Here is a 10,469-nt window from a genome sequence, read left to right on the forward strand (position 1 = left end):
AAGAAATAAAGGCCTGGTTCACCAATTGTCCAAATCTAGGTTTATTGTGGGTTACTGATCTTGTGATTGTGTGAACCCACACCAAGGTGGCAATCTCAGGTTCATCTCATGCCACAAACTATTTTGGCATGGGTTCACACAATCACACTAATGTCAGTAACCCACATTAAACTTAGACTGAAACAACTATGTGAACCAGGCCAAACAGAAGACAGACCCTTCTTCTATTAAACTGGCAGCACTGGAATGTAGTGCATCCCCTTTCTAGACCTCTGGATTAATGTGAAACACCTTGGACCAGGTGAAAGAAATTCACAATGGGGTTTCAGCATCGTTCCCTACCTCTCATAATGTTTGTGCCCTAATAACCCCCTGCTTGAGATAACCACCTTGCCTCCTTTCATGAGACAGATTTCATGAGGAAGATTGTCCCTGCAGAGAGCTAGTGAGTTGAAAAATTTCCCAGTAAGCTTTGTGATGGAACATCATGTTTAAAATGATGTCAGATGATATAAACAACCCATCTTTTGTATGATTCTTAATATACAAATCTTACAGAAGAATACTGTAAGGGTGAATTTCTGAGTCTGTGAGGGCTAATTTCTGTTGATTGAGGTCATGGGAATGAGCAGTGCAATTCCAGAGTCAAATTAATGGGATTTGCCCATTGATACAAGGTCATATTTAGGGACTTCTATCCCATTGGTTTTAATAGGTGTTTTAACTTTATTTTGCTTATTCCCGTTTATATACTTGCTACTAAGGCTGAGTTGACATTTAAACCCATGTTCCCCAAATCTGACGTCCACCCACTGGGGTGCATAATACAGAAAAACAAATCTTCATCATCTGCACCTCTGTTATTACATAATTCTGGATTAAAGCCATCCTACATAAAAGAGGATTCCTCTTGATGGAACATTCTTACCTGAATGTTCTAAATATCTAGTGGGGCACTCATACAGGGTACATGATGCTGAGTAGCCAAATACTTATTCAGCCATAGCCAAGAATAGTCTCAAACCCTGCCCCGTCCCCCCCCCACCTCAACAATTTAAAATGATAACATTTTAGATAAGGTCCAAAACTTGAGAGATTCTGCCACTTGTATGTGTCTGTTTGTATTTTGTCCATTGACTTCTATGTAAATCTTCCTCAGCTCAATAAAATTGAGGGCTTTTTTGTTTCTTTTTTTTTTAACAGAAAAAAAGAAGGGGCAGTTTTGCTTAGCACTGCAGAATCAAACTCTCATGATTCTAATTAAATCACTGTGCCTGTTAAGTACATGAACATCATGAGTGTTAAATTAACTTTCTTGAGAGCCATTAAGTGGAAATGATGATGTTCCTTTTTAAAAAAGAAAAAGGGACAGTAGAAAATCAAAGCCTGAATTCTTGAGTTTAAAGATATTTAAACAGTAATAAATTGTGGCAAAGTGATTAGTGTTTTCTTTAAAAAAAAAACTTTTTTGTTAGATTTTTTTTAAAAGTCAAAATTGGCAAACTCAGCAATTGAGAGCACATTTAATCTCAATTTCTTTCATTCTTCAATTACTTAATTGAATTTCTTTTATCTCTGTCCTTAGCACTGAAATCTTACTAGCTTGCTCCAAGACAACATGATGGATGGCCATATTACTCTCATGTGAATTTGGACTGAAGGTGATGATTTTTCTCTTTGAAAGCAATGCCACAAACGAAATTGAAAGCCATATTTTTTTCTGAACAGGAGAAAAGTGTTTATGGTTTGGACAAAAAAAATACTGACCTAGGGAGCAATAAAAAAAATTGGATCATCAGCATAAGACTCATTTTCTCATATTCTGCATTTATTTTACATTTTATATCAACCTCTAAGTGGCAATTTGAATGCTAAAGAAGCTGTTACCTTGGAATATGACTTGTCTGAATAGATCAAGTGCAGAAACTGTAACACCCCATCAACACCTCTATCGTTCAAAAAGCAATCTTCAAAGCCACAATTTTCGAGCATGACTAGAATCACTCTCTTATTAGAAAATGCTGCACACACTAGTCTTGCAATCTGATCCTCTTTACTTGGAGGTAAGTTCGACTGAGTCAAATGGGATTTTCTAAGTGCTGTCCTATGCACAGCAGCCTCAAACCCATATGTAATCTGACCCAGATCTACCACTATATGCTACACAAAGCTCCTAGAATGTGTGGATTCCCCCTTTTAGTTTAATGGAAGGAGAAGATCTGAATGCCCAAAACTGTGGCTATATCAAGATGTCCATTACAAGTGAGGGAGGTCTGTATGCTCAACAATGCTCTGTGTCCATAAGAAATCTGTGGATCAGGGTGACATTGAGCTTAACCTGTAAAATAAGAGACACAGGGTCTCAAACTTGCTTACAAGTGTTGCTCTCTGACCTGGGATCCCTCAGCCTAGACATGTGGTGTATGCAGTGTAGACATGTGGTGTATCCCTCAGCCTAGATATGTGGCTGGGATTCCTTAGCAACTTCTCTCTCTCTCTCTCTCTCTCTCTCTCTCTCTCTCTCTCTCTCTCTCTCTCTCTCTCTCCCCTACCTCACAAGGTTGTTATGATGATAATGTGGGGTATTTCTTAAGTACATTTCAATTATCTTCTGAGCCTTTGCCATCAGAGGTACACCATAGAGCTTCTAGGAGCATGGCCTTCTTAGTGGTGATGCCAACATTTTGGAAGGGCATTCCACAGCAGGCCCATTTGACCCCTAAACTGTACTCCTACATTACACTCAAATCTTTTTTTGTTGGCAGCTGGGGATAGCTACGTTGTACTGCATGAAAAACTCTTTTAGTTCAGGAGGTGGTTGTGGGTTACTTTGAGCTGGTTGATGGGCTTTTTCTTCTTCTTTTGTACTGCCATATTGTTGTTTGTTCTGGGTATTTTGTAATACTGGTTTCCATATCTCTATATTGTGTGCCTGTGCATGTGTTTTGCTCTTAGCCTTCACAGTCTGGTGGCCTCATGGCCAACATCCAGCCTTGAGACTTCTACCAGGGAAGGACATCTGCAGATCCTTGAGAGACAGGATTGCAGGAAGCTTGAATTATCTCCTGGAGTTTGCAGTGAGTTCAAAAGAAAAGGAAGCCAAGGGCTTCGGTTTCGGGAAAAGGTTTAGCAAGGGAACCGTGTGTCAGGTAGCCTGCGTTAGATTTCCTTTGATTCTGTGCTTTTGCAAATCCTTACAATTGGTTTAATGTGTTTATCTGTAATGTAACAAAGAGGACCTGAGCCTGAGACCTTTTTATCCAACCAGGGTTCTGTAGAAGTCTCTGTTACCCTGTAAAGGTGCTTTTAAAGGTTCCTTGCAAATGGGGGTGCTTTTTGAATTATCTTTGCAACTGGGTAGCCATGATTTTTAAAGTGTGCCACACCAAATACCAGATGGAGTGTTCTTTGAAAGTATTCTTGCAAGTACTGAGTGCTTCTGTTACCTGTAACTAAAAGCTGAGAGAGCCTCAGGCTGAAGCAGTCTGTAGTATTTTGAATAAGGTTTTTCTCTTTTTGTTCTTTGCATTATACCTGTCTCTGAGTGGATTTTTTTTTTAAGGAAAAGGGGTTTTACTCTGGTGCAAATATGCCTCAAGGTTGATTGCTCAGCAACTCACATGACCAAGTTTGCTCTGCATGTGGGCTTGCCTTGAAACAAAGGCTGGGCTTAAATCTGCTATTCGTTACAGCCAGCTTGCCCATTTCTTTTGTGGATTGTGTGGTAAGTAGCACCCATCATGCCCTACCACCTAACCCAGTCTGGTGTCCCTAGGAGCTATCCATGGTACCTCAGTATATATACATTTATATGTATATATAACACACCATGGTACCAATGGGGTGTTTCGAGTTTCTCCATTGTTACCTAAGGCCAAAACACTCAAAATGTTTTGAGGTTTGTTCCGTTGAAACAGTTGGGTCAACTGCTGTTTTGACAAAACATTTCGGCTATCTGCATTTTGTTTCGAGCTCAAAACAAAATGCAAAATCCATTTCGGACACATCCCTAGTGAATATATATAAACAGCTGTAACAATGCAGATTGACCTACAACAATTGTACTGAAGAGAGAATTTCAGCAATGGCAGCATCTCTCACTTCTATGGGGAACCATCGGGAGAAACTGCATCTGCTGACAACTCTGCCCTCTGCACACTGCTATCAACAGAATTTGGATCCTGATCTAGATTTATTCTTGTGGTTGTATTGCTAACTCATTAAAGATATTTCACACTGGAAATAATGCAGTTTGGACACATGCACTGCAAATGTGTATGTCTCTTGTTCTGCATATTCTTCTGCAATTTTTACTTTAAGCATAACTTTGCTCATGAGAACTAAAAACATGCTTTACACACACACACACACACACACACACACACACACACACACACACAATGGAGATTTCCAGGGAGCCCAATACAGTACTCTATCCACAGCATATTTTGTTCTTGTGTAGAACACAGCACACAAACCATCCTGCTGAAGTTGATATGTGTGGGATACACATATCTTAAGGCTTGATCCACAGCTTGCTACAGAAACAATGAGTACCTAAGAGCTCATCACTTTCTTCATTTATGAAGGCACACAAAGCAATCCCTTGTAGAGGCCACAATGCCTTCCTGTGGAATCTCCCTCCATGGACCAAGTTGGACATGTGGAGCAGTTCACCACATGGATCAGACAGTTTTCCTCATGCCACCACATGGCTCTCTTATTCCCCGCCTCCAAAGTTATGACAGTGCAAAGAAAATGCTCCAGATAGAATGCTGCAACACTGCACAGCACATATGGCTGACCACTCAGAGGCAGCTGCCACAGGGAGTGATTAAAGCAGCCTCCATCGGGTTGCTGTTCCATGCACACAAGGGCAAAGACATATCTTTGCACATTTCCTTTGTTACTGAAAACAAAGAGTTCATGACAAATGCAAATTAATATTAAAGAACCCACATGCACATATTCCTTTCTAGCTTGGGCACAGAAATAATCACATATGACAGATATTGGTCACATCATTGAATTCATTTCTGGAAGGCAGTTTGGCATTGTGTATGGGTTCCTATTTCTCACCCATCAAGCTTTGTCACAAGCTTTGTGCACTCTCTCTCTCTCTCTCAAACACACACACACACACACCCTGAATTGTGCTCAGATTGTATTTAGTGCTTTTTGTTAAATAACCACTATCTTTAGTGATCTGGCATTTCCTTTTCTACACAGAGGTGCTAATTTTAGATGAGCAACTTGTGTATTCCACAGTCTAAATAACTTCACCAGGCAGGTGTGGTAGATGTAGCCAATTTTTGGCTTACTCACTGTTTTGTGCCTAATAGGCAATTCTGGAGTTTTATAACCATATCAGCCTGTTTATAAGACAAACAAGACTGAAGAGCCCACTCCCAGGAAACCCCCAAAGGGATAATGAAGTGGAGTTCACTATAGGACCATTAGTAATTAATATTGTTTGTATAGCCACTATCTATCAATCAATCAATTAGTCAATCATCTTTATTACGGTCAAAGACCAGCACAGCATATAATACAGATACAGTATAATAGAAGTTCATATGGCAATAAAGTCATATTGCTTTAAAATTATTATAATCCGAATTATCATGAAATAGTTACAACTACATTACTAAAAATTCATATGCTATAGACTATAAAGTTATAATTTACAAAATGCAACTCTAAAAATTGTGGGGAGACTAATAAAATAAAATAAAGATACAACTATCTATAGAAGTAAAAACATCTAAAAAGTATAAAATATTTAATACAAAATATAAGGCGGAATAGCTAAAATGTGAAATAAAACTACTAACTAAAATAGGGCAAACCTGTAAAATAGTCAGTAGTAAAATCTCCTACACAGATTATGGGCTGGCAGTCAGGGTCCGGTGGATCTTGCACACTGCCACGCAGAACTTGGCAGCATTGTACATGGATGTCCAATTTTAATCCGAAAGCAGCATCTTGGCATAGAGCAACCAGGGTATCTGAGAAGTAGGGGGAGTATGTCTCATTTGTCTTTATAAAAGGGGCAAGAGAGGAGTACATCTTTAGTGGTTTCCACCTCCCCAGAGTCACAGGGGCAAAGCCTTTCCATGAATGTGATCTTCCTGTAATTGCCTTCTAGAACAGCGGAAGGTAGGGCATGACATCAGGCAAGGATGAACACCCTTCTGTGGCTCGGTATTTCTGTGTCAAATATGCAGTGGGGAAGACAGTGGATCTGAGACTATCCAAGGCCAGGAAACCAGGTGCCCTACTTAGATCCACCTGGTGTTTTGTGTCCAGGATCCTCTGTTTGATGGCCGTTTTCACCTTGTCACTGCCCATAAAAAGCAGGAGGAATGGGGAGAAGCCCAGTAGCGCCACTTTGTTGTAGACTGCCCATTTCCAAGAGGATTGGAAATTGTCCTGCAGGGTTAGCATGGCCAGGCCCCATGGGCAAAGGGCTAGTTTGAGCCAATGGTTGAGAACAGTCATCCAAACTTTAGCCTTAACTTTTATCATACCAGTTTCCAAATGGAGAGTGGCATTGGAGACACAGCAAAGCACTTGCAGGGCTGCTCTTAGGAATTATATAGCTACTACATTATTAGCAACACTGGTGCTCTACTGTATGGGGGCAATAGTGCCACGAATTGTGGCATTTTGCTTCCAGTGTGACATCCATTTCCTTGCATCAAGTTTCTTAAAGTCCCAAGTTTTTTGTGTACATAACAGAAAGTTTCTAACTCTCGTGGTTGTGGAGAATCTTCTACAGATGAAGTTTTTTCCAACCTGTCTTCCTACCATGAGGACCAAACACATTATTAAAAAGACATGAAAGCTGTGACTCTGAAGGCCATCCTAGACAAGATCTTGGAGTTGCATGAATGCGTCTCCACTATCTTCAAACTTTTGCAGATACTATAGGTACTGTGGAGGCCTCCAGTCTGGATTGCAGATACATTTCCCCCCCAGAAGGGCAAGAAACAGCTTGGAGGGTCAGCTGTTTTCATAGGGAGAAGAGCATGAGAAGTATCTCCTCCTCCATCCCATGGTCCTGATATGGATTGCTGTCCCCTTCCCAGGACTGCTATTTGCAAAAGTGTAAAGAGACTGGAGTTGTTTTCATGCATCTCCATCATTTCATCTAGGCTGACCCTCAGGCATTTAACTTGTTTGCGAAATGCTTGATACTGTATTAAATTGTGCATAGGTAGAACTGCATAAGGCAAGGATTCCCAACCTGTGGTACTCCATTTGTTGTTAAACTAAAACTCATACCATCCCCAGTCACAATGAATTGTAGCTGAGTATGATGGAAGCTGTAGTTCAGCAACATCTAGAGTATCACAAGTTGGAAACTCTTGGCATAAGGCAAGCAGCTGTGTGGGGTTATTTTTAGGCAGGATTTTTTTCCTACTGAGATTCTGCAGAATCTGTAATAGGGCAGGTGATGCTTCCAGGTGAGTTGACTAAAGGAGAAGAAAAAAATGTTACCAAACAAAATATTCTAGAGAAGCCCAAGGAATTATTAAAGGAATTGCAGAGTATAGTCCCGGCCAGGGAGGATGGCCCACTGTAGCAGATGGAGGGTGGAACTAGGAACTACCCTTCCATTCCCCTTTGCCCTGCATTCAGAAGGCTAGTGACTTCAGCTTAAGAAACACCAAACGTGATTTAACTCTTCCTCTGATTTGAAAGTGGCTTTGGATATTACATGACATGACTTGCATTTCCTGTTTTCTGTGCATAATGTACATATATCAGTGTTCTTTCAATTCACATTAGATGCACAAGCCTCTGATTTGGGAACTTACACAACCTACACATGTGACGCCAAGTGAAGGTATGAAAAATGGCCTTATTTAAGGATGTGAAAACAGGATGTATGAGACCCTTTGGGTTTCCTGTTTTTGCCATATTAGGTTTGAAGTCATTCTGACATCAGAAGCAGGGTTGTTTTTTTTAATTTTTCATTTGTGTGGTGCTTAGCACCATACATATGAAGATACATCTGAAACATGTGCTTGAACAGGCTTCAGAATAACAAGCTGAGCTTGGATATGAACATCCACATTCAAATCAGCCCTCAGTTATGAAATTCACTGCAAGTTCCTATTTCTCAGCCTTACATAGTTCACCAGATTGTTGTGAGGTTCTAATGCTCCTCTAATTTAATGTAGGATACAAATATAACAATATGTTAAAAAATGCCCTGAGATGTGAGGCCACCCTTGAGAAAGTCATTAAAGTGGGGTACAGAATGTTGTCAAAGAAAAGTCCTACTTCCTTTCTAGCACGCAGAGCACTAGAGATTTCTGGATAACCTCAATGACTCTATAGACTTCCTTTAATATTCTTGTTTGTTTGTTTAGGAGAACCTCGATATTCATGGGGTTCCATTCCCCACTGACACAGCGGATATGGAGACTGTGAATATCGAGTCATTGGGGCTCTGGGTTCCTGGAGGTTGGGAAAACTACCAAAAAAATAGCCAAATTTTAGGGGGAAATGTTGGGGGAAGCTGCCTACCATGCTTTGCTTTTTCCTTTTTGTTCAGCTGTGCCCCCAAATGGCTGATATCAGCTGACAAATGGCCAAAAGTCATGGGGTTTTTAAAGTTTTTTAAAAATGGAACCATTTTGAGGATCCCAAACAGAAAATGGCAGCTGGAAATGACCTTCGGGGTCATTTCTGGCCATCCCTGACCCATGGATATGGGAAATTAACCCCTTATTTACCAACCCTCCCCCAGCATATACCAGTAGGGTGTCAATTACCCAACCGCAGATAAGTGAATCCGCAGATTTGGAGTCCGTGGATATCAAGGTTTTGCTGTACATTTATTTACTGCCTATGTATTGTATCTCAAGGTGGTATTGCCCCTCTTGTTTTTAAATTGCCTCTTTTGTTTTTAGATATCCAAATAATTCTGATGAGTTTTATATAAACTTATTTCTTTCTGATACATATACCGATGGTTCGCATCTGGTGGCCAAATTCTGTACAGGTGTGATTAAGACCCGCATATTGTGTGTCGGAGATGGTTAATTCAGGCTCTTAATTCATTTTGTTTTTATTTTATCTTATTTCTTTTATATGTTATGTAATAGTTCATAATTGTATATTTTATGTGTATGTTTATATATATATATATATATGCATGCACTGTTACTGATGTTCACTTTTTGGGATTATCTGGATGTGATCTGTGTGCTGATCTTTGATCATAATAAACTGAATTGAAATTGAAATTCTCAAGGTAGTTTACATCAAGGTGGTCTTGATGGAGAAGACTGGGGCAAGTATTTTTATTACAAAGATAAATGTGTTTAATACTTTCAGATGTAAAACATACTTTCTGAATGAGGTGCCTAATGCCATAGTCAGCAACTAGTTTTTGTGGAAGGACAATTGGTGATATAAGTGAGAGGTAGCAAGCCAGAAACTCACCTGGCCTGTCAGTTCAGTTTCCACATTTGTTCTTTCGTAATACCTTCCTTTTACCTCTAGGTTGGCAGCTCTAGGGGAGAAAGCTTCTTTCAGAAGGTCAGATGTGACCCAGGAGCCTCCAGTTACTGGCCCTTAACCTAATGTGATTTGTTTTTGTCCATGAGAACATAGTCAAATATATATTGAACGCCAAATGCAGTAGACAAATTCTGCTCACGCTCTTCTTCGTAGGCTAAGCCAGAGGGATTTTCCAGAGTGCAATAAGGAAATGCAGTGTTGGCTTCAAAACACTTATTCCTAAGGGACTTCAATAAAATTTGGGAAGAATAGCTTTGGAGAGATTTTTGTCAGGAAAGTGCCTTACAAGCTATATCAGTATTCAGGTACAAGATTGAATGGAATATTTGTAGCTAATTAGATGCAACCCCCCCCCCCCACAAAACCCACCCTTAAGAACTTCAAATCAATGATGTGCACAAGGTTAGGTCAATGGTAGGGCATCAAGGAATTATCCTTTAAAGCTTCCTAATACTAGCTTTTCAGGAACCCATCGATGTATGTATTACAACTGAAAATGTAATCTTGAAGAGGAAAGAAGCTGTAAGGTGCTCAATACTCTGTATTCTTGAGTTTTATACATGGGTGCACATTTTTCAGGAAACATTTTGAAACATCATTAAAAAAATAAACATCCAAAATGATAGTATGTGATGGAAAGAAAATATGTTAGAAAGAGAGGATTATCAAGAAGGAGCAATGAGTGGCACCTGTCTGGCGGGACCGCCTGCTGGCCTTACCGGCATCTTTGGAGCCACCTCAGCAACACATGCAGCCGATGCCAAGCTGATGCTGGGCTCCAAGGGCCGGGGTGGAGAGGCAGCTGTGCTCTCCGGCTGGCCAAGCTTGCTGGGAGGAGGGAGTAAGCCATCAGGTTAGGAGGCTCCCGAGGCAGGGACACATGGCCAGAGCAGAGAAGAGGAGGTGCATCATGTTGACATAAATGATGTGCC

The sequence above is a fragment of the Hemicordylus capensis genome, chromosome 5, assembly GCF_027244095.1.
Source record: "Hemicordylus capensis ecotype Gifberg chromosome 5, rHemCap1.1.pri, whole genome shotgun sequence".
NCBI classification, from domain to species: domain Eukaryota; kingdom Metazoa; phylum Chordata; class Lepidosauria; order Squamata; family Cordylidae; genus Hemicordylus; species Hemicordylus capensis.